Below are 25,664 nucleotides of genomic sequence, written 5' to 3' on the forward strand. Positions count from 1 at the left end.
GCAGCACGTTTGAGCTTCTGCAAGAACCAATGAGGTTCATTCTCGTGTTATGCAGCACGCTGAGCTTCAGAAAGAACCAATGAGGTTCATTCTTGTGTGTTACGCAGCACGTTTGAGCTTCCACAATAATTAATGAGGTTTATTCTTGTGGTACGCAGCATGTTTGAGCTTCCTTAAGAACCAATAAGGTTCATTCTCGTGTTATGCAGCACATTTGAGCTTCCACAAGAACCAATGAGGTTTATTCTCGTGTGTTACGCAGCACGTTTGAGCTTCAGCAAGAACCGATAAGGTTCATTCTCGTGTTACGCAGCACGTTTGAGCTTCCAAAAGAACCAATGAGGTTCATTCTCGTCTTATGCAACATGTTTGAGCTTCAGCAAGAACCAGTAAGGTTCATTCACGTGTTGTACAGAACCTTTCAGCTTCCTCAAGAACCAATGAGGTTCATTCTTGTGTGTTTCGCAGCACGTTTGATCTTCCGCAAGAACCAATGAAGTTCATTCTTGTGTGTTACGCAGCACGTAGTGCGCCGTGATCGTATAGTGGTTAGTACTCTGCGTTGTGGCCGCAGCAACCCCGGTTCGAATCCGGGTCACGGCAGGGCCTTTTCTGTTAAGCAAAGGCGATGTCAAGCTCCTTTTTGCCGCCTCGATCCTTCAGCTGGATTGATGGCTGAAGCTCTCCTGTGTTCTGTGCCGCCCCCCATCCAGCCAACAGAACGTGTGGCCCGCAGGCAGACGTAGTCGTGGCCGTTACTTCCAGCAATCGGCCGGCTAAACACTTCCTAACAATATTTGAATACCTCCGAACTAGTTCAGAACACTTCTGAACGAAAGTCCGAACGAGTTGCGAACACCTCCAAAGTAAATCCGAACAGGTCCTAACGCACATCCGAAAACTCCGAACTGATGGGGCAAAGGAGCCAATCAAGTCCTACCGAAAAAGAGCCAATCAGCAATCGAGTTGACATGCAGGCCAATCTCGCCGCTGATTGGTTGTCGTGACATTCCCGCCGTTTGCAACTCACGGGACATAGTCTGCTATCGGGAGATTCAAGGTAAGCGTTATCAAATTACAAATTCTTGTTAACCTATTTGTTTAAACATTAATTCATGATTTGGAATAAAGATTATTTGGTTCGGTACACTTAAGGCAAGTTAACTTAACATTGACGTGTGACAGTTATTGCTAACTAGTGCTAGTTAACCCTCTATGGCACGTCATTTTATTTTTTGGGGGGGAAAATAATTTTTTAATATTTTCTTGGGGATCCCTGATAATATATCCATCATAAAATGTGTCGACCCCCCACCCCAGATCCAGATGTTGGTTTGTTGCCTCAGGGCAACAATGTGTTAAAGAAAAAAATACTATAGTCATTTATAGTAAATACTATAGTGTTTTTGAACCATACTATAGTAAAGTATTTGAATTAATTTGTTGTGGTAATTTTGTGGCAATTTTACAGTTGCTGTGGTAATATAACAACTATAGTAATATAAACAAATTACTTCACCCAATACTGTACTAAGTTTTCTACAACAGGGTATATTATACTACAATACACTACAGTTTATTGTAGTAAAAACTAAACTATACTACAGTATTTATTACAGTGGTAACACTTTACAATAAGGTTCATTAGTTAAACATTAGTTAATGTATTAGCTAACATGAACTAACCATGAGAAATACATTTGTTACTGTATTTACTAATCTTCGTTAATGTTAGTTAATGAAAATACAGTTGTTCGTTGTTTGTTCATGTTAGTTCACAGTTAACACGATTTTAATAATGTATTAGTAAATGTTTAAATTAACATTATCAACGATTAATAAATCCTGTATAAGTGTAGTTCATTATTAGTTCATGTTAACTAATGTAGTTAACTAATGTTAACTAATTAACCTAAAGTGTTACCATTACAGTTTATCAGTTTACTATAGTTAATACTACAATTTATACGGTATATTATATTATAATATATACAGAATACTACAATTTACTATAGTATGGTTCAAAAACACTGTCGTATTTACTGTGGGTGTGCCAATATATGCATTAGAAAATGTTATTAGTTTTTATTTTTTTTTTACATAGGAGGACTTGAATGCACCATATGGTTCTAATATGCATCCACACTTTAGCATGATAGGCCTATTGCCCTAAGGCAAAAAAAAAACAAAAAAAACAGTTTAACAATTCTATTGTTGCTATATTAACATAGCCAAAAGACACTGCCAAGAAATGCTCAACTACATTGATTTGTTCCACAATATTTTTCAGATATGACCAAAACAGGCAAATCCTCCGCCTATTGGAATGACGTCTGCTATAGGTATGCCCAGGGCACCTTCCAGTTCAGTACAGGCAAAAGGCCTGGAAGCAGAAAATGGAAAGAGGCCCTGGAGCGGATTGATGTCTGTCCCCTGCAAAGGGGGAATAAGGTGGACCTGTTTGGCAGGCATATAGTGTGCACTTGTGGGTTCCATAAGGTAGGTATATGATATAATATATCAAAGGCATGATAAGTCCCTGTATCATGTAATAGACTATTTTATGGACCATCCCCTGATCTGTTATCAGAGTGCACAGTTCTGCAGAATAATTGGTGAAATTATTTAACATGAATAGTATGGCCTTCTTTTGTTCCTAATTTTTATTTCTCCTAGTCAACAGATAAGGCAGGGCCTAATGTAGTGGCAGGCAGCAGCTCAGAGGAGGCAGGGACATCACAGGGAGAACAGGGGGTGAAGTTTTCTCTGTGTAGTGTGGTTGTGGAGGCAGAGAAGTTCTCCGAGCACCTCTCTGACCACCACGCTGAAGAGAGGTGTGACACCTGTGGGGCCAGGGTCCAGGGTGCTGTTGGACTCCTCCAACACATTGAGTCCAACCATTATGGGGCCCTGTTGGCTCCACGTGTCAGCCCTTCAAAAAGTCCCACACCATCTCCACAGCTGGCGCCACCTCTGCAGCACTTGCCGTCTCCACTGCCAGCATCAGTGTCTCCATCCCTGCAGCCCACTCCATCCCCACGCCACTCTCCAGCTCTACAGCCCTCACCACCACCACCACGGCCCACTCCGTCCCCACGGCCCACTCCATCCCCACGCCACTCTCCAGCTCTACAGCCCTCACCACCACCACGGCCCACTCCATTCCCACGCCACTCTCCAGCTCTACAGCCCTCACCACTACCACCACGGCCCACTCCGTCCCCACGGCCCACTCCATCCCCACGCCACTCTCCAGCTCTACAGCCCTCACCACCACCACCACTACGGCCCACTCCATCCCCACGCCACTCTCCAGCTCTACAGCCCTCACCACCACCACAGCCTACTTCATCCCCATGGCCCACTCCGTTCCTGCGGCCCACTCCACCCCCCAGTCTCCTGAGTTGTCTGTCACCGTGCAGCCCAAGATGCCAGTCCTGGACACGGAGGACTGATTAATAGACTTTTGGGCTGAGCCAGCTCCCAATCTCCTCGACCTTGTTTCAGCCTTCCATGTGCCAGCCCTCACCGAGCCCGCTCAAGGGTCCGCCGAATCTGCTCCAGCCGCCGCCGCCGAGCCAGCCGCTCCAGCCGCTCCAGCCGCCGCCGCCGCCTAGCCAGCCGCTCCAGCCGCCGCCGCCGCCTAGCCAGCCGCTCCAGCCGCCGCCGCCGCCTAGCCAGCCGCTCCAGCCGCCGCCGCCGCCGCCGCCCAGCCAGCCGCTCCAGCCGCCGCCGCCCAGCCAGCCGCTCCAGCCGCCGCCGCCCAGCCAGCCGCTCCAGCCGCCGCCGCCGAACCCACTCCAGTAGCCCACGAGCCCTTTGAACCCCTGAGTCTCCCAAAATATTTTTTTGGGGGGGGAAGGGTATCTGTGGGTGGGAAAGATGGGGGTGGGCTAGGAGACCCGCCGTGGCCTGCCAAGGCTCCTGACCCGCCGTGGCCTGCCAAGACTCCTGACCCGCCCTGGAGACCTCCGCACCCGCCTGCACCCCCCGCACCTGCCTGTAGGTCTCCAGGGTGCCCACCCCCCCTCCCCGCTGTTTCATCTGAGGCGTGAGGACACGCCTTCCGGGGAGGGGGAGGTAATGTCACATCCACGCCTGCCCGGACTCCGTTTCCCAGAATCCTCCTGTTCCGCACTCCTGTTTGCACTTCCCTCATCAGTCTTCCCGCCATCTCCCCGGATTCCCAGCACATGTTGTCCTCGTCAGCACTCCCTTCAAGTTGGACTCACTCCCTGCACTCCTTGTCCGTTATATTGTTAGCTTTCCGTGTGTTAGTGTTGTTTCTGCTCCTATGTTCATTAAAGACCCTTACTTTGTGGATTTCTGTGTATTGCCTGATCCCTGCAGCACCACACGTAACATTAGGATAGGACAATATTTGGCCCAGATATAACTATTTGGAAATCTGGAATCTGAGGGTGCAAAAAAATCAAAATATTGAGAAAATCGCCTTTAAAGTTGCCTAAATGAAGTCCTTAGCAATGCATATCCACTCACAAAAATAAATGTTTTATATATTTATGGTAGGAAATTTACAAAATATCCTCATGGAACATGATCTTTACTTAATATCCTAATGATTTTTGGCATTAAAAAAAATCAATAATTTTGACCCATACAATGTATTGTTGGCTATTGCTACAAATATTCCTGTGTGACTTATGATTGGTTTTGTGGTCCAGGGTCACAAATGTGCATTGCAATATATTTTACAAAAGTTAATAGTGGTGTAAAAAAAATCCCCTTTCCCTATTGTTGGTAATTTATATATTTATATATATATTGATGGTAATATTATTATTACCATCAATGTAATGTAATTGTAATTAATTATAATGACTGAAAAGTATGTTGAAATTAAATCAAATGTATGCTTTTTGATTATTTATTTTCCCTATCCACAGGTGCACCTGCGGTGCTAAATCTTTTTCGGCCATGGAAGTGTATCGTAAGGCTAGATATCTTCCATTTTATGAGAAGATTCAACTGCGGCCTTACTACAGAGCACCACCCTCTCTATGGTACCTTTTGTTCTAAACTTTCCTCCTGTATCTTTGAGTGGGATCAGGAGGATGTGAAAAAAACTTAAGGCGGCCAAGAGAGGGGAGTGGAAAAACAGACATGGTGGACAGGCTCCCACTGAGGCATAGCTCATGGCCAGCATCAGCCCAGGTGAATTGGCAAAGCACTGTAGGCGGCGGACGCGCGGGGCTAAGGAGATCCGGGCCATGATTTCAGGGCTGCTGGAATCAGTGTGGGAGCTAACCGACACTACAGGGCTTCGCCTGGTTAACCCTGACAGCATGCGCCATGTTTGGGAGATGCAGCAAAAACACCTCGAGTGCATCCAGGACCCTCCACATGTAGACTTGTATACAAAGACGGGGACACTCCAGAAGGGTGGCAAAGTCTTAAATGTACTTAGATGTGGCAGGGGGTCATCCTCTCTGGAGAGTTTTCACCGCCACCAGTGTGCCTTCATTCCTGGTAAATTCTGAATGTTAAATTGCATAATGTTCTGTAGATTTTTAAGTTGTAAAGATTGCTATTGTTTCAACATTATAGATATAGAACCCTGGGTACTACCTGGATTTGGCTTGTTTTCATGGAATTTACTACCAGCTTATTATTCTATGTTGCTGTTCTATAACTGTGTCATTAAATTTGTATGTCCTCAGTTTGAAATAATTGCTGACTGAATCTGTACATTTTCATTCTTAGGATGGAGATGCAATGCCATGTACACACAAATGTACATGTTAGAGGGGGCCTTGAGGTGGAACATGAGCCGGGCAAAAGAAGCTGTATCTGTGGTGGGGGCCTCAACCGTCAGGACATTTGATGTCTGCTTAATGTCTCATCTTAACAACATGAGCCAACGGGTCCTTGGTTGTGCTTTGATGCCAGAATTCACCCCTCCAGGAAAACCCACTGGTAAGATATCTCTCAGGGAAATGCTGAGCATTGGAGTATTCCTCTCTCTCCTGTGTTTGTGTGTGTGTTTCCTCTCCCCATTAACAATGTGTTAAAAATTATTGCAGAGGAGCGTATTGCAGTGGAGTACTTGTTGGCCCAGTCCAATAGAGGCGACCAGTTGATTGGTGACACTGGTGATCACAATGACATGCCTGAAGTCCCCTCAGAGGAGCCCGAAGATGACAGTGGTTTTGACACGACTGTGTGCCATGCAGCTGATCTTAGGGCTGGTGACTCTGACCCTTCAGTAGCTGCCGTGGAGGCCCAGGTGACCAGTCAGGTGGGTGACACTGGACCCAAATCCCCTGATGAGGATGTCAGTGAGGAAGAGGAGGATGACACTGCAAGTCCTAGCACATCCGGGCAGGTAATGTTGCTATCCTGTACTATCTTTTACTTTTTAAAAAAATGTATCTGGTGAAGTGCGAAACACTTATTGTCAACCATTTGTAAAGTTAAAATATTTACTACAACACCATATATATTTATTGGACTGTGGCTGACTTTTTTTCTCAGTGTGATTCTAGAGGTGTCTTGGGCTGGGAGGCAGTTGATGCCCTGGCAGCCTACCTGGTTGGCCTAAACCGAACAATCACTGCCTTGTCATCACAAGAGGAGGCCAACATAGTCCAGCTGTACATGGCTCTGCATGCCATGGACAAGGTGCCATCAAAATATAGCCAGAGGGTAAAGAAGAAGACTTTGCCAGGACCATGGAGAGCATCCAGGAAGCGGAGTGGCTCTGCTCCAGGACAGCAGGCAGCAGAGAGGTAATTTGACTATTTGGATATTCACTAGTTTATTACCCAGTATACAGTCCAGATTATATCATCCTTCTTTTCCATAGACTGTTTATGACTCATGGGCAGGCGGCTCAGGACCCTGAAGTCCACAGGGTCAGTGAATGTGTTTGCTTACGGCTTTTTAAAGAGTTTAAGCAAGCACGGAACAGGCCCAAGGACACAAGAGGAAAAACTCTGCCAATTACACAATCTATTGTGATGGTATACAGCCACTTAAAACAGCTGCTGGAGGACAGCAGAGCAGTTCTAGGACAGACTAACCTGGTTCTGGTCCCGATAAACACCACTACTGTCTCCTCGTGGTGAGTCTTCTTTTGTGCAATACTTTTATACAATCACAATAGTATATCAAGATTGTACTTATAAAACCTTCCTGTAAATGTTTCTTTTAAAAATTATACTAAGTAAAGACAATGGGCTTTAGTTTAGTTTAGTTTATTTAACCTTTATTTAACCAGGCATTTTTTTAAGTCATTACAGTTTTTCTGAATTGCTAAAACACATTTCTTGAAACCATCACTCATTTTCACAAAACATTAAACATAAATCCAAATCTTCAAACTAAATTCACAAAACCTCTGACTCTTATGGCAAAATCAAACAATTGCTTCAAAACCCTTTCACCTGTACTCAAGATCATTCATTAGACACTACATCAACAAAATGGAGAACACAACATCCAGAGCATGTAGTTACAGAAAAAAAAAGCATATTGTATCACAGTAAACAAATTTGCAATTACATAAAAGTATAGAAATCACAACTATGTAAGGTGAATATATTGTATACTGTATGTACTGCAAGTACAGTATTATATTGAATATTATATAGCAGAGAATCTCAACCTTTTTTGAGTAATGGACCCCCCGTCATATTTAGAACCGTCCTCAATGACCCCAGAATAATAATAATATAATAATAATAATAATATTGGCTCATTGGTATCATTAATGTCTTTGTGATGACTATATGCAATCAAGTATAATTTAATACCATGTTAGTTGACTTGTCCAATATTCAGTCATATCGTCAGTTATATTATACATATACATGTACATATTATATTCTTCTTTTATGGGAACATGTCAAATGTCAAAATATACAAATATTCATATTCAGACATTTTATAAGGACCCCCTGGCATTACGTCAAGGACCACTAGGGGTCCACAGACCCCTGGTTGAGAAACACTGTTATATAGTATTGAATGACTGTATATTCAGCATGCTGTAAAAATATAGTAGTCTAAATGCAAAAGCCTTAAAGGTCAAGAAAACTCTAAATGAAAAGCATGTTACAGTACACACACACAAAAAAAAAAAAAAAGAAGAAAAAAACTGCAAAATCAAAGTCAGTGAGAGATTCATTCTGCTTCAGCATCACGTCTTCATGTTGGGTCCAGCCTGAGTCAAGTCAAGTCACCTTTATTTCTATTGCACTTTATTACAATACAGATTGTTTCAAAGCAGCTTTACAGTGATAACAGGTACATGATGATCAGTAATACAAAGAGAGTTCATTTCGGCTGTACAGTATCTCTAAAAGAAAATAGTGTCATTGTTCAGCTGAAGTCAGTTCAGTGTCGATTCACTTCCGTTGTAAAGATCATCAATTATTATTGTTTCCATCTATTGTTGGTATCATCATTTAGCACCTGTGCCACCTGTGCACTCTGAACTGGCTTGTATTTCATACAGTTGGTTTCACATCATTAGAAACAAGTGTAAACAATTTTGAGTCGTTGTGTAAAGGATGACAACTGTGTTGTAGTTGTGCTTAACTTTTGGTGCTTTTACCATTTTGCAACACAAGTGCGAAATGTGTTTTACTGAGTGTTGTAATAAAAGCACTCGCTAGGAATTTTTTAAATGCACATACTGAAATATTTGTCTCAAATTTTAATAATTTCTGTAGCACATTCCAATAATTTAGGGCAGTAAATTCAAAACCAATTTTAATAAATTGCTTGAACAATGTTTCTCTTGCAGGCTACTAAGAAGACAGAAACGTGTGGACAGAGACATGCTGCTGCAGGGTACTGCACTGCCTAAACAATTATATTTGGCAAAGGAGCCTCTTCCTGAAGTGCGTGAACTTCCAGCTGCTCCTGCACAGCATGGGCATGAGGCCATGGAATTCGAGGAGCCAGAAAATCAGGAGGGAGAGGCCTTCATTCGCAAACGCATCTCCAACAGGTGCCCACTGCCCACCCCTCCTCCTGGATCTTACTCGCCATTTCCCATATACCCACCAGCACCACACTTTGCATTCTCCCCTTTTGGGTCCTACCCACCCTTTCCCAGCTACCCACCAGGTCTACCAGTGCCTCAGTCTTCCCAGTGTATGCCCCCTCCCCAGTTCCAGCTGCCTCCACAGCCGCCTTCCCAGTTCCAGCCGCCTCCCCAGTTCCAGCCTCCTCCCCCGTTCCAGTTGCATTTGATAGATTTTACTTCCAATAAAACATTTGCAATGTGTTTGTAAAAGGTTACATGTGTGGCGTCTCGAAAGCTTGGAAACAGTGAATCATTTTGTGAAGTAATTGGTTCAATTGATTCGGAGCTTTGAAAAGCTTCGTTTCTCCCATCACTGCTTACGACACACCATGGTGTTCTCTAACTGAATCACGTTTTAATAATAGCTGCAGAAAAAGCTTGTGTTCATGTCTGAAACCATTGTTGAGATCAGGATCACTACAACAAGCCAGCTGGTGCTAGTATATGACCATTAAGAAAACAAAGACACTCCAAACGTGCTCTCAGGGAAACCTTCACCAGACTCGGGCTTTCACCGCTACAACGAAAGCAACACGTGGAAGAAACCAAAACACAAATCCTTTTTTTCAATCAATTATTAAGCCTGCTAAGAGACTGACAAAAATTGCCAAGGCTGACTGTATTTCAAGTCATCCCGGCAAGGTATTGGGTAAAGTTTTCAACCAGCAATGATCACTCCTTGGATAAACCTCATAGGCTACAATATTGCCTCTGCAAAAGAACACCAGAAAAAGTCGCAACGTCTTCTGTGCACCTATCTGCACATGGAATGACAGGGTGGTATCAAGCTTTAAACTACCATACAATCAGCATTTTGGCCCTAATGGATGAATGGTGTATCTACGAAACAGGCAAGCGGCGTGCGCAAAAAGGTTTATTCCTTGTACTCTCTTCACTTAAAGAAAAAAGTGCGCTGTTTCCGTAAATCTAAGGTGGAGAGAATTATGGGTATGCAAAGGGGAGGAGTCATAACCCTCAATCTCCAAGAACATGTTTGAGTTCGGGATCGATTCAACGAGCCCCCTACAAGGTTGGGTAGGATAATGAAAAGTGCAAGGACACTGCAAACATATTCTGAGGGAGGTCCAATGCCAGCTTTGTTACCTTTTTCTAGACTCTGGCGTTCTCCCTAGGTTCTTCTAGGACTGCTAATCCATTGTGCTGAGGTAAAGCTACCAAAACGCTATTCTGAAACCATAACCATTTTCAACAGATCTCATCTGTGACAGCAGAGCATTTAATGTATGGATCGAATGGATCGAAACCATCCCCTACTAAAACTGCTTTATTTACATACATGTCCTGTTCCTACTCAAAGAAAAGCTACCAAAACACTGTGCTGAATCCATAAACCTTTACTGTGTTTGCCTTTTTTAAACACCAAGCCTATTGTTGTCACTGAAGCAGAAGTAATGGGGGCACATGGGTGCTGGCATGTTACAGCCTCAGTGGCCTAATGGATAAGGCGCTGGCCTCCTAAGCCAGGGATTGTGGGTTTGAGTCCCATCTGGGGTGGTCTAAAGCAGAGTGGCGCAGCGGAAGTGTGCTGGGCCCATAACCCAGAGGTCAATGGTTCAAAACCATCCTCTGCTAAAACTGTTTTATTTATGAACACGTTCTGTTCCTACTTGAGGTAAAGCTACCAAAACGCTATTCTGAAACCATAACCATTTTCAACAGATCTCATCTGTGACAGAGGAGCATTTAATGTATGCCTAAATGCAAGTCATTTTGAAAACACCTGTGAATGGAAGGTTGTTTAGAGCAAGCAGAGTGGCGCAGCGCAAGTGTGCTGGGCCCATAACCCAGAGGTCGATGGATTGAAACCATCCGCTGCTATGTCTCTTTTATTTATGTTCATCTACTGATCCTACTTAAAGAAAAGCTACCACAACGCTATTCTAAAGTCATTATAATTTTGACTATAATCCGTAAACAATTACTGTGCTTGCCTTGTTTAATTAATAAGCCTATTGTTGTCACTGAAGCTGAAGTAATGAGGGATTGTAAACCAGGGATTGTGGTTTGTGTGTTTGGCTGTTAATTGAAACGTTGGTGGTTCGAGCCCACCTAGGGACGAAGGAGCTTTTTCGGTGCCATGCCGCCAGGGAACCACAGACGCAGAATTCAGCACGCGCGCCATGTCGGAAGCTCGACACGGAGGTTTCTGGCCCCTGGGTTTTAGCGCTTACAGCTTCGTCAGTTGCTTTGGGTTAAAAGAAGACAGCGGGCGTTGTGTGAAAGCTTATATCTGCCCTAGCCTTAATGTGGTTCTAATGTGAATTTTGGTCATATAAGCAGGGCACCAGTAACTTGTAACCTATCAAGCTCTCTGGCATGAGGTCAATCGATTTGGCATACGCCTACACGTGCTGGCGTTTTCGTATGTTCAGGTCTGGTTGGAGGTTGGGTCCTCCAACTCTTTGCTGTATGGCTCACTTTTGCCTTTGGAAATTTGGAGGAGTTTGCCTTCGCTCTCTCACTCGACAGACCCAAACGGAACTTTAACTCCTGGTTTTGGTTGTGCATATTACTGGCCTGCTCTACTGGGTCAAATTGTATCCCCCGGCCACAGATATTTAGTGCGTTCGGCTGTTAACTGAAAGGTTGGTGGTTCGACCCACCCAGGGACAAAGGAACAGAAAAAAAGCAGGGTGAGCCTGCACCAGATATTATCCTTGCTGAGCATTGTGGTGCTTTAGTGGGAGCACATTGGCCCAAATTCTCAGGGGCACAGCTCGAGTTTCTCTTCATTCACGTATAAATTTTTTGCCTTTTACTAAAGATTTCTGTGGAGGGGAGCGTTTGCGAGTTTTTGATATTTTTGGGTGCTCTGCTCACAGCAGAGCTGCATGCATTTGTTCAAAAAGAGAGACTGGTTTGCGTCTTGTTCCGAAGCTGCGATGGCAGGAAGGAAGCTTTTTGAAGCAGTTGCTTCACAGAGCGGTTCGCTGTTTTGGAGCGCTCAATTCACGCTCCGGACCACTGACTCAAAATAAAGATTCGTAAAGGTTTCGGAGCTTCGCGAAGCAGTGTTTCGAAAGCGCCCATCGCTACTCCAGAGTACCGCTGCAGGCTGGGCTGGCGTTCGAGCATGGTCGAAAGAAGCGGGCGTTTTGGAGCTGAGTGGTCAACAGACCATCGCCACTTTCCCTGTTCGCAATGTCAAGTCTTAGCTCAGCAGCATGATTGTAAGATTTACCAAGCACAAAAGGGAGCCCTTTCTTCCGCAAGACGTCTAAAGTGTCTCGATGGTAAAGCCTGAACTCATGCAAGGCATTTGGCCATCATAAAGTTGGAGCCTCCCCGTCGAGGAATCGAACCCCGGTCTTCCGCGTGACAGGCGGAGATTTATTTATTTATTTATTTATTTTATTGAAACTGGGCGGAAACAGGTGGAGGCTTTTGTAATATACATGCCGAACTGGCTCTCCAGTAAGAGGATGTCCACGCTGCAAAGTCCTTACTTTTGAGCTAGGTGAAGGCAATCGTACTAAGGAGCTCTAGGCAGACTGTCATGCCAAATGAGCTCTGTCCTGTTTGTGGAATTTACATTGACTGTCACTCTTAGCACTCTTTTCCTTATAAGCCTTTTATGAAGCGTACACCAGAAAATTTCTCTCTTTGTCCACAAGACAGGTTTCCGTAGTGTAGTGGTTATCACGTTCACCTCGCACGTGTGGGATTGCAAATTTAAGAATCTGTTTAAGATCTGCTGATCCTACATCCTGACATAACATCACATGGAATACTATGGTGAAAGTCTCTCACTCTCTCTCTGCTTGCAGGGCAGACCATGGGATGACCCTGTCTTCGAAAAAGCACCCAAGGATCGCTGTAAGGTTTATGTAGTGTAGTAGTCATCACATTCGCCTAACACGCAAATGGTCCTCGGTTCGAAACTGATCAGAAACAGCGGTTAGCTTTTGACCGAAAATATAAACTGTTTGCGACACCAGTAGGATTTAGCTCCTCTTCCTTGTTTAATTGTTTTAATTGTTTAAAACAATTAAAATTGTTTTAATTGTGTGTTTTAATTGTGTGTGTGTGCCTGCCACGGATGCTTTCATATGGACACTGGCAACGTGGCAACATACAACGTGCCAAATATAATATGCAGTATGCACAATTTGCAATGCAAGGATATTGGATAACTTCATTTGCCATGAGCAAAAACCTCAAGGAATGGTTTGTAAGCTTTATGTTATGGTTAGAGTCTAATAGAGAATAATGTGCAAAACTTCATGCTAATTTATCAGATGATTTTCAATGTGGAGATCTGGTGATCACTTTTTGAGAACAGTTTTTTTTTTATTTTTTTTTTTTTATTGACAAACATTACCAATATAGCGAAAAACATGGACAAAACAGTCTAAACAAGTGGTTCCCAAACTTTTTAGTGTGGAGTACTCCCTGAAGGGTTTACATCCTTCTGTGTACCCCCTCTCTTCCACTTAGACTGCAGTCACATCTTTACCATTAAGGGACAATATTTGCCCCCTAAATTGATTTTCCAGTGCATTATTTTACCTTTATGAATAACTTTATTAAATGCTTTAAATAAAAATGTTCAATAGAGAATTGTGCAATGATAGTAAAACAAAGTGATACTTTTAAATATTAAACTAAAACCGCCAGTAGGTGGCAGCAAGTCACTGTTTTTATGAGCGAGTCATCGAGTCATTCATTCATTCAGTAACGAAGCAAGTGGCTGTGAATGAATCATTGAATCATTGACTCTCACGATTCATTCAAAGCCGCAGAAGTGTTCGCGAAATACCGATGTGTGTTGTAGTTCTGCTGTGGTTTTCGTTAGAACTATTTCGTTGCATAATAGGTTTGAGTACAAATGTATTACATTTATATAATATATTTGCATTTTCACATGGTTTTGTAATGCACTTATAAAAATAGTCATTCACATACTATATCTGCATATATTATGATCTGCACATTTTCTATAGCACTTCCAAAAAGGTATAAAACACAGGTAGCAGTGGCAGTTGATGAGGGTGATGATGAGGAGTTAATGAGGGGTCATACTGTGATGAGGAAGATGAAATCATAGTGACAATCCGTCAGGGAGAGTGAGGGTGAGAGAGAAGATGGAGATGAGGATGAAGGTGGATATGATAACTTGATATAATAACATAATAATATGATGGTTTGGTAATACTTGTGTTCCACTATGGTGCAATGTTGCCTGAGGGCAACAGCTGGATATAAAATGTTACTTTTTATTAAATATGAAACTTTTAATATATTAAAAACTGGATAAATTTGTTTGTTCAAGTGTCTAGTTAAAGAAACTGATGTTTTCAATACATTTATTTTTTCTACATGAAAATGCCAAATGTTTAAATCCATTGTGGTACAATGTTGCCTCGAGACAACAAACTTATAAAAAATAAATTAAATCTATGCAAATGTTTATTGATATTGTTAAAGTGCCCAATTTTAAGCAGGAAAAAAAAAAAAACACAAATAATTTTGTCCTCATTAATATCATAGAGGGTTAAAATGTACAAAATTTTCTTCCGGAGGTGCATGCCTCTGGACCCCCCTATAGGGACAGAGGTACAATCACCACAGAAAACACACAATCCTGTGGGAAACACTGTATATATTATAGTGTTCTCAAAATACAAATCTTATTCTATTAGTATTAAAATAACTAAAATACGTGCTTGTAAAAGTGTTTTTTTTTTTTTTCTTTCTTTCTTTTTTCACCGTGATCAGGATCTGTCCGCCTCATTTTTGAGCCAGGAAAAACCCTGTAAACTATTAGCCATTTTAACTGAGAAATGAAGACTATAGTACTAATTTTTATTACTAATTTTATTATTTGGTATGTTGGTATATCCCAATATTGAAAACATAGTCCCCAGACATGTTTACATATATCGCTGTCCATATAAAATGAAGGGACAATTATATTTGCCTCTATAGATAAAATACATTTTATTTCTATAAAGACACTTATTTAGTGTTGAATAATATGAATACAAGTGTATGAATAATATAACAAACATTTATGTGCAAGGCTGCAAGCAAGAAATCATACAGCACATTCTAACACAAGCTCGGAAGTGCCCACATAACTTCTTTCTGTGATTTGACTTGATCCTTAGCAGGAACCGACTTTTTTGTGCACTGGGACTTGAGACTTGATGGTAAGGACTTGGTTTTGACTCTAACATGGGTGACTTGCTCCCATCTCAGCCAGTATTGTCCCTCATAACCAGTAAAACCGGTATTATATCGTGGCAAGCCTATTGCAAATATTTGAAACTAAAAAATCAGTACAGAAATTGAAAGAAAAAAACAAAACATAAAAAAAATATTTTTATGTGTGTATTTGGTATGTTCATATCCTCCCTGTGAATAAAAAAGGCCAGCCTTAAGATGATAATACACAGGCAACTTTTTGAGCAATGTTGCTTGGGCACTTTCCCATTGAGAATGGGCAACAAATTTCTATATGGATACTTTTGGCACCATTGTTCAGAAAGTTGCCCTGTGTATCATCACCTTTAGTTTGAGAATTTGAAACCCAGTGGGTGTATTACAGAAACTGTCCATCTTATGTTGGCTACTGTATTGTAATTGTTAAGTTGGCTTTTAGTTTTAAGTTTGGATACCAGTGGGGTTATAAAGGGTTATAAAGCCACTTTTTAGGATTTTTTGTAAAGGTTGGATGCTTCTGTATGCTACAGTTTTTCTAAGATTAAGTTAAAGTGTCGGTTCACTCCAAAATGAAAACTCTATCATTACTCACCCTCATGTCGTTACACACCCGTAAGACTTTCGTTCATCTTCAGACACAAATAAAGATATTTTTCATTACAGAATGCTGTCAGATTTCCTTTCATAGACTGCCTTTGCAACTGACACTTTGACACTTCAAAAAGTTCATAAAGAACTTGAAAAACTAATCCAAATGAATCAAATGGTTTAGTCCAAATTTTCTGAAGAGAAATATGTTATGAGGCTTGTTATGAGGCTTTTACTCGCATGGTTATGCAGCACGTTTGAGCTTCTGAAAGAGGTTTGTTCTTGTGCGTTATTCAGGTTCGGTTGAGCTTCTGCTTATGTTCGCTGATCAATGTTTTCGTGCAAGTAAAAGTCTAAATTAAATCTATTTGTAGATCTTCATTTGTGTTCCGAAGATGAGCGAAAGTCTTACGGGTGTGGAACAACATAAGGGTGAGTATGACAGAAATTTCATTTTGGGGGTAAGTAACCCTTTAATGCTCTTTGGAAATGTTGTTCTGCTATAGTGTTTGTCCTACATGAGCTCCTAACTGAAATTGCCATGATTACTAAACCGATAAGATAGGATTCTGAAGTAAGGCTTTTTCTGTAATATGCCACTAAGTTTTTTATAATTATGTTATAATGTTTTGCATTACTTTTAAAATATAGAGAATAACATTTTATAATACTTACTTTTTTGCCAATATCAGCCAAAGACAGATCACACAAGAAACAGAATCTAATGCAAGAAAAATATAATAATGTAATGCAGTTACATGTGATTAAAAAAAAAAACAAAAAAACAAGTTATTTACATTATTAAGACAAACTAAATGCTAATATCAATAATCAATTACAAAATGTAAATAAAAGATCTATTCCATTAATATAATGTAAGACATTACTTGCTCCATGACAGATTTTCAATGATATGCAAATATTGAGATAGGGGGAGAAACTTACACAGCAACAGTAAAAAAAAAAAAAAATCAGTAATTGTAGATGACTTTTTAAATGTTTATTTGTGCAGTTTTTGGAGGACTTATCATATTTTTTAAATTTATATAAATAAATTAAAAAATATTCTTTTTAAATAGGTTTTTATACAAAAACAGCTTTTATGTAAAATTCAATTTATAAAAGACCCACATTTCTAAATTTCATTCATGGGGTTAACATGGATAATTTGACATAGTTTAGTGTAAGATTTTTGCCCATCTTTCCGAAAATGCAGTTTTAAAAGTAAAAAAACGATCACTTTTACCAGTAAATGGCTGCAGAGCTCCGCAATGTGCTATTTGACTGACTGAAAGACATCTTTTCACAAGTATTGTTCAGTTGGATTTACGTCTAAATATTATGAAATCACAATTATAACAATTATAACTTTTTGTCAAAGTTTAGTATTTTTTGTAATAAAAAAAAAAAAAAAAAAAAAAAAAAAAAAAATCAGTTTTTCAATATTGTTAAGACCACACTTAGAAAATGGAAAAAAAAATTAATCCTCAAAATGAACATTTAAAAAAAAAAAAAAAAAAAAAAAAAAATTCAGTACAAAAAAAAAATGCTAAACTTTGACAAAAAAATTTTATTGTCATAATTGTGATTTCATAATATGTAGATATAAATCCAACTGAAAAATACTTATGAAAAGATGTCTTTCAGTTAGTCAAATAACACATAGCAAATAGTGGAGCTCTGCAGACATTTACTGGTAAAAGTGATAGTTTTTTACTTTTAAAACTGCATTTTCCAAAAGGTGGGCAAAAATCTTACACTAAACCATGTCAAATTATCCATGTTATCCCCATGAATGAAATTTAGAAATGTGGGTCTTTTATAAATTGAATTTTACATAAAAAGCTGTTTTTGTATAAAAACCTACTCAACAAAATATTTATTTATTTATTTATATAAATTTAAAAGATATGATAAATCCTCCAAAAACTGCACAAATATGAAGTAAAAACATTAATAAACAGAGTGAAATTACAATTGTTTTTAAAAAAAACAATTATTCTGTTACAAAATTACATTTTGTTGCCTGGGGTCTGTGGAGACCCCAAAGACCCTGAGTGTGACTTTTTTTTTCTACACTAACATAAAAACAAGATATCACTCCAATTATTATTTTTTTTTTATTTGTAGATCTAGAAAGTGTTAACAACTGTACAAAGTTTCATGTCATTTGGACAAAGAGAACATTTTTTTTTTTATTTGAGCAAACGTCGTTTGGGGTCTAAAAAGACCCCAAGACCCTATAAGGGTGAAATTGTGTGTAACTTACTGTTTTTTACACATGACATGTTCGGTTCACTTAGTTTTGTCATTGCCACGACATATTTACATATGGGAACGTGATAGTTTTGGCCAAAAGATTTTTTTTTTTCGAGGTAACGACATCCTTATGTCGTGGCCACGCAATGTAAAGTCGTGGCCTCGAGATCATGTGGTGAGGGAACAATATATTTCATTATGTTGAGGGAACGACATCTATTTCTCATGGCCACGAGTTAAATGTGTAAACAACTGCGCAACCATAACAACCTGGAATTATCAGAAATGGATAAGATTATAATAATATTTAATGACAAAATTATCTTGTGGCCACAACATATCACGTTCCCACGAGTTACTATCTTGTGGCCATGATGTTATCACGTTCCCACAAGTTTATATGTCGTGGCCATGACAAAAATAAGTGAACTGAACATGTCCCCTTCTGGTCACCGTAAAAAGATGATTGATGCTTTGGCTCTCAAGAGCTGTTGGGTTGTATTTAGCCGCTTCCGGCACAAAAACAAAGGGGAGAAAAGACAAAAAAAAAAAAAAAAAAAAAATAGAGATTATGCTAGTTTTTTTTTTTTTTTTAAAGATATTCCGTTTAATTTGTTTATTAAGGTATTACTGCTAGATTGTTTTTAAAAGATATGTCTGTCTGATTTGTTTAAGGTATTACTGATGACTTGCTGGTTGCTGCATGATGTAGCTGATTGATCTGAATGCAAATATTGAAAAGTGTCTGACACTCATTTAAAAAATTTATACTCACAAAAAGCCAAAGATGCTCAATGCTTTTGCTCTCAAAAGAGCCGTTGGGTTGTATTTTAGTCACTTCCAGCACAAAAACAAAGGGGAGAAAAAGACAAAAAAAAAAAAAACATTAGTAGGGAGACATGAATTTACATGTTTTTTTTCTGATTAATATTGATCATTGTGAACATTGCAAATTAGAGATGATGCTAGATTTTTTTTTTAAATATATTGTTTAATTTGTTTATTAAGGTATTACTGCTAGATTGTTTTTAAAAGATATGTCTGTCTGATTTGTTTAAGGTATTATTGATGACTTGCTGCACGATGTAGCTGTGATTGATCTGAATGCAAATATTGGAAAGTGTCTGACACTCAAAAAAATATACAAAACAAAAACAGTTAGACATACTGTGGGAATGAATGAACACATGTTGTTTTTCATTAATGATTAGATGAGTTATGGCAAATCAAAGATGCAGGATGACAATTAGATTGGTCACTTACAAGATTTGGATGTCAATTGACACTAAAAAAATATTTTTATAATTATTTTCATATAGTTATGAAAGATGTATAAACATGTATAACATCTGAAAATGCACAATGAGAGCAATACTTTGAGACCTTAAACTACTATAAAGTTGTATTCAGTTATTATCATTATTAATATTATTATTAATGGGTAGTGGATTTCATTAAATCTCTGATCTCTTTCAGCATATGTGGGAGAGACAGAATTCACGCGCTTGAACTTGAACTTGAGCTCACGCGTTGTAGCCCAAATCAGTAAGAGCACACCACTTTCCTTCAGAGTAAAAGTATTTTTAATAATAATTGTAAAATTAATCGGTTTAACTAAAGTTGTCTTGACGGGCATGAATCTGAAACCAAAGAAATTTTCTCAATTTGAGCACATAAGTTACTCCATTAGCGCAAATGCGCAAATGACGTCACACAGACATAACGACATTAACGGTAATTAACGGGGCTGAAGTGTAGACGGTAGCAAAACCTAGTGTTTACGTGAACATTAGAGGTGGTAAAAGGTAGTCAGTCAAATATGAGATATGACGAACTGTTCCCTCAGACCGCTTGTCCCCCTTTTTTAGTAATTCAAGATTTGATTTATTTATATGTTTTCTTAATACTTCTAATTGTGATTGACACTTGTATTGGAGTTATACGTTTTAAAAGTAATTTAAATAACATAATTTAAAAAGTACTTTACCTCAGGAAACTTGTCAGTCGGGCGATGTCCACAGATGTAGTCGTCGGGCTGTGCGCGCGATGCCGCAGACCCCAGCTTTTTTACCCGCTGCCAGGTTCTTTCACGGGCTTTGCACGCGAGGTGTAAAATAGCAAAGTATATTTTTATACGTTTTTTATCAATTTTATTCTTCTTTTTTTTTAAATACTCTAAGGAGTACATTTTTCATACCTTGCGCAATAAATAAATAATTAAATATATAAATAAATTATAGGGCCTACAAGTTTCTTCTGACTGACATAATCCATATTAAAGACCTGGGTGTTATATTAGACAGCAACTTGTCCTTTGAAAATCATATTTCATATGTTACAAAAACAGCCTTCTTCCACCTCAGAAACATTGCTAAGATACGGAATATGTTATCTGTTTCTGATGCAGAAAAGTTAGTTCATGCTTTTATGACGTCTAGACTAGATTACTGTAATGCATTACTAGCTGGTTGTCCTGCTTCCTCAATAAACAAGCTACAATTGGTACAAAATGCAGCTTCTAGAGTTCTTACCAGGTCAAGAAAATATGATCATATAACACCAATTTTATCATCTCTTCACTGGTTACCTATTAAGTTCCGTATCGATTATAAAGTACTGCTAATGACCTATAAGGCTCTAAATGGTTTAGCTCCTGTGTACTTAACCGATCTTTTATCGCCCTACAATCCTTCACGCTCTTTAAGATCACAAAACTCTGGACTTCTGGTTGTACCTAGGATAGCTAAGTCCTCTAAAGGAGGGAGAGCGTTTTTACATTTGGCTCCTAAACTCTGGAATAGCCTTCCTGATAATGTTCAGGGCTCAGACTCGCTCACCCAGTTTAAATCTAGATTAAAGACACATCTCTTTAGCCAAGCATTCACATAATCCATCTCATATCAGATCAATTGCACATGACTATCTTTGCTTAATGTTATGAACAGCAGCTATGCTAATTATTCTCCATTTGCTTAGAGAGTACATCAGTTTCAGTTTGGATCCAGACTCTTAAGAAGACCTCAGATGACTAAAACTTTGGAAGAGACGGCACCAACTCCTGCGATGACTTCAGAAGATGCAACATCTGGATCAACACACACATTCACATTCTATAAATCCTAATTATTGTTAACATGTAATTCATTTTTCCAGGAGCTCTTTGCTTCTACCTTCAATTAAATTGCTAACAGTGATTGTATATTAATCGCCTAAATTATTACATTATTAGCTAACTGCATTCTCCAAATTGTAATGTTGACATGCATTCTCTGTAAAGCTGCTTTGAAACGATATGTATTGTGAAAAGCGCTATACAAATAAATGTGAATTGAATTGAATTGAATATTTATTCTTTAAATAGTAAACTCGTGGGAGCGTTTTTATTTATTTATATATTTTTATATGTAATGGAAAATATTAATTTTATTTGCTCTGGTCTCCCATATAGGCTTTTACTAAGTTCATTTGCCCATTTATGGCAGCAGTCAAGTATTTTTTTTTATTTTTTATTTTTTTATCCTAATGTGACAAATAATATAGTAAAAGTTTTGAAACATTATAATTTTATAAGTCTGTTATGCTCACCAAGGCTGCATTTCATGAAAACTACAGTAAAATTGTTAAATATTACAATTTATCAATGTAGAAAACAGTGTTTGCTTTATTATTATTTTGTAACAATGATATTTATTATTATTATTATTATTATTAAAGCATTTATTGAATTTAAATATATTGTAACTTTATACCTAAATGTCTTCACGGTCACTTTTGTGATCAATTTAATGCATCCTTGATGAATAAAAAATATTAAGTTCTGTCTTTCTTAATCTTACCACAAATGTTATATCATTGTTTCCACAAAAATGTTAAACTGTTTTCAACACTGATAATAATTAGAAATGTTTTTGAGCATCAAATCATCATATTAGAATGATTTCTGAAGGATCTGTGACACTGAAGACTGGAGTAATGATGCTGAAAATTCAGCTTTGATCACATGAATAAATCACATTTTACTATATATTCACATAGAAAACAGTTATTTTATTTGTAATAATATTTTGCAATATTAGCCTACTATGCATTTTACTTTTATGTATTTATTACTGTAGTTTTGATTAAATAAATGTAGCATTGGTGAGCATAAAAAAAAAAAAAAAAACTTTACAAACTTTTGACAGGTACTATATTAAATACTATATTTTGTATATATAGAAAATGGAGAAAAAGAATAAGTGATATAAATTATATATAAAATAATACATAGCAATCTTTATAATCTTATAATTTTATATTGTACTAGCAATAGATAAAGTTTTATTTTAATTATGTACTAAATAATAATAATAATAATAAATAAATAAATATTAAATAATAATAAATAATAAATATAATTATTTATTTCACTTGCACTAGCTTATCAAGTATTGTTTACTTGGCTGTTCCAATCCTGAAGAAGGGTTTATGTCATTAATACCACACTTCACCTAACTCCCCTCAGGATTTTTCATAAACTAACAACATTGTGTAAAACAACATTTTTATGTTAAAACAATATAAAATATCAAATGTGTACACGCATTTGTTTTTCAGGTGGTTCATTGGGATATATCTTGAGAGAGGCACAAAAGCTGCACATGACAAAGTTCTATAAAAGTGGACCTTCCATAAAAAGATGATATCAGTCAACTCTTGTGTCTAGTCACTAATACAACAAATGAACTTTACTGTCCCTGAATGATTTTTTTTTATCTTGTATATTCATATTTTGATATGATAGATAAGAAATATCACATGATCAAGAATGCAGTTTTTTCCCCTGATTATTAGCCGGATTATCAGTCCTATGATTTAGTTAAATAATTCAGTGAGATGCTCATTAAGACAGTGACCTGCTGCCACCTACTGGTGTTTTTCCCCTTTTTTTGAGATGGTCCTCACTGCAGAACACTATATCCAAGGGGCGAGGTGGGATCCAGATCCAACTCCTCCCACTTTACATATCCCTAACCCTACCCATCTCCATACCCTGATCCCTAAACCCACCCCCTGGATCTGGATCCTGGATCTCATGTTCTGCAGTGAGGAGCTACTGTTTGTAATGTTTTTTCCCAAACATTTCAATTTCATATTGTTAGTTTCTAAAATGTTATAATCATCACAGTATATTAATGCAGCTGTAATTGCACTTGCATTTATACCCGCTGAACTGGATTTAAAAGCCATTACATATGGATTTCTGAATGGCTTAAGGATTTTATTGGTAGTGATTCAATTGACTTTATTTATTTTAAAATAATTATGAGTGGATGCCCCTTTTTTTTTTTTATTTGGGCACCTGCCCTCTAAAATGTCTACGCCTGTCTTAGGTGGAAGTTTTAACCCTAAAAGGGGCAAGACCATAAAGAGACATCAGAAAATGAATTTATTGCTATTTTCCATCATCTTAGGACACAAATAATAAAATTTCATGATTTTTTTTTTTTTTTTTAAACATGACTTTATTTTTTTAATTTGTGTATTAAAATCCCAGCATATGTCGCCCATTTATTAAGTGAATACAGAATGCTTGTTTGGCAATGTGTTACAACATTTTAGCCACATTTTAAAACCATTTATTCTCGCTAGAAATGTGCATATAAAATATTATACAGTAGGCTAATATATTCATAATTAGGCATTATACTTGTTTTTCAACAGAATTTTACAAAGAATGTTTAGTTTAAGTTATAAGAGAAAAAAATGTTTAAAGAATCTGGCTATAATGCTGTAATGCGCATTACCAACCAAGCATTCTGTTTTCAATTAAATTATATTGAAACCAAGAAATGAGACCCAAACATTCCCTGCCTCTCCCCACAGCCTCTCAAATGTTTGTATCCCCCACTTCGCCCCTTTTAGGATTAAATAAAGCCATAATAATCTTTTATAGGCTAGTGGGGTAACCCACTTGGGGCCACTGTGGGTTTTTTTGCAGGCAAGCCCACAGTGGGTCAGCCACTGAAAACCCACATGGGGGCCCAAAAGGCTCAACCTATGTGGGGCCCGCATGGGCTCACCCACACAGGGTCTGTTTGGGTTTTAAAACCCATATAGGGGCCCCATATGGGGTTTAGTGTGGGTTTGTCCTGCCCACAGTAAACCCACACTTACCCACAGTGGGCCCGCACTGGCATGTTTGCTGGGTTTGTCTCTCATGCTAGCAGGGATGAGGGCTTTGAAAAAGACAGATATTGTTCAGTTTGACATGCGTTTCTGACGCGGAAAGTTGATCCTCGACCTCGCTGTTGAGGGGGGGGCCTTTGCGTTCGTTAGCCCAGGGCCCCGCGAAGGCTTAACGCAGCACTGTTCCCACCCAAAGCATTTCCAATATCTCGCACGGCAAACGGTAAAGGGGGCATCTATTTTAAAATGATTACTCCCAAGATCCAAACTGAATACATTTCTATAAAACAAACGAGTAAATATAACATCTTGTATAGAACATATTCAGTAATGCTATATCGCAAACGTACGTTCAAAAATTTGGTTAATTATGATTTCGTTAGTATAGAGGGTATGCATAGACGTCACTTTCCCACCGGAACGTGCTCCCTCAGCTGATCTGCAGCATGACTGGATTAATAGGGGAAATTGCGAAAACGCAAGTAAAACAAAGGATTACACTAAAGGTTGGGCTCGAAAGTGTTCCTTATGTCAAAGAAAACTAATCCATGGATATTGGCATGCAGCCAGGAATCGTGTTTCCTGACATGTGCCTGATTTCGACGCCGGGGAAATACATAAAGCAAATCGGCCTGTTAATGCTTTATATAACTACAAATATAGGTAAGTTAGGTCTACATCAGAGTGATCACTTATATCAATGTTATATATTTCGTCATATCGTCCAGCCCGAAAACTTATTACACCTTTTGCATACGTTGAATAAGGAAGGCAGTCTGGCAGAAGCTCAATATTTGACTTCATAACTTGTTTAAATATGGATATATTTTTACACAAATGCATCGCTTCACTTCAGAAGGCCTTTATTAACCCCACCGAGCCGCGAGGAGCACATATTTATGATGGTTGGATGAGGATGGAAGCTTTTTTTTCAGCTCATACTCGTGAACCCTATTCACTGCCATTATAAAGCCCGGATGCATCAGGATATTTATTAATATTTCTTCAGTTATGTTCATCAGTAACAATAGAGTCATATACACCTAGGATGGCTTGAGGGTGAGTAAAGCTTAGGCTAATTTTCATTTGAAAGTGAACTAATCCTTTAATTAAGGGTGTTTTCACACTTGGTCCTTTTCAGGGGTCTGAGCGTGGTTCGTGTGATTTTTGGCCCATATGTGAACGCTCCAAACGATCTCAGACGAAACGAACCGAACCGAGACCATCTCAGGAGATGGTCTGAGTACGGTTCGATTTCATCTTATGGTACGGTTCGCTAAAAACATGCAATCTGAACACAAACCGCTCCGAGCTCACTTGATTTTTTCCATTCGCGAATTCCAGTGTAGTTTGGTCATCAGATGCCTCCGTACAAATCAGCTGTTCATCATGGCTGCTGCTTCTCTCA

At 38.8% G+C, this 25,664-nt stretch overlaps 1 long non-coding RNA gene and 4 other non-coding genes across 6 annotated transcripts; 3 read left to right on the forward strand and 2 right to left on the reverse strand.

Moving 5' to 3' along the window:
• Window positions 1–531: 531 nt before the first annotated feature.
• Window positions 532–603, forward strand: trnah-gug (transfer RNA histidin (anticodon GUG)). The gene has a single exon. It is a non-coding gene; the product is annotated as a tRNA-His (tRNA).
• A 9,034-nt stretch (window positions 604–9,637) lies between these two features.
• On the reverse strand, window positions 9,638–9,778 carry LOC127519460 (U4 spliceosomal RNA). Its single transcript, XR_007931857.1, has one exon. It is a non-coding gene; the product is annotated as a U4 spliceosomal RNA (small nuclear RNA).
• A 719-nt stretch (window positions 9,779–10,497) lies between these two features.
• trnar-ccu (transfer RNA arginine (anticodon CCU)) lies at window positions 10,498–10,570 on the forward strand. The gene has a single exon. It is a non-coding gene; the product is annotated as a tRNA-Arg (tRNA).
• Window positions 10,571–11,790: 1,220 nt separating this feature from the next.
• LOC127519463 (U5 spliceosomal RNA) lies at window positions 11,791–11,905 on the forward strand. Its single transcript, XR_007931859.1, has one exon. It is a non-coding gene; the product is annotated as a U5 spliceosomal RNA (small nuclear RNA).
• A 2,970-nt stretch (window positions 11,906–14,875) lies between these two features.
• Window positions 14,876–22,222, reverse strand: LOC127519425 (uncharacterized). 2 transcript variants are annotated; one of them, XR_007931825.1, is made up of 4 exons: window positions 20,076–22,222; window positions 18,864–18,925; window positions 16,505–16,550; window positions 14,876–15,433 (listed from the first exon to the last, which is right to left on the reverse strand). It is a non-coding gene; the product is annotated as an uncharacterized LOC127519425 (long non-coding RNA). The 2 variants fall into 2 exon arrangements; XR_007931824.1 differs by having other exon boundaries at window positions 14,876–16,550.
• Window positions 22,223–25,664: the final 3,442 nt, after the last annotated feature.

Source organism: Ctenopharyngodon idella, chromosome 9 (genome assembly GCF_019924925.1).
Source record: "Ctenopharyngodon idella isolate HZGC_01 chromosome 9, HZGC01, whole genome shotgun sequence".
Taxonomy (NCBI): domain Eukaryota; kingdom Metazoa; phylum Chordata; class Actinopteri; order Cypriniformes; family Xenocyprididae; genus Ctenopharyngodon; species Ctenopharyngodon idella.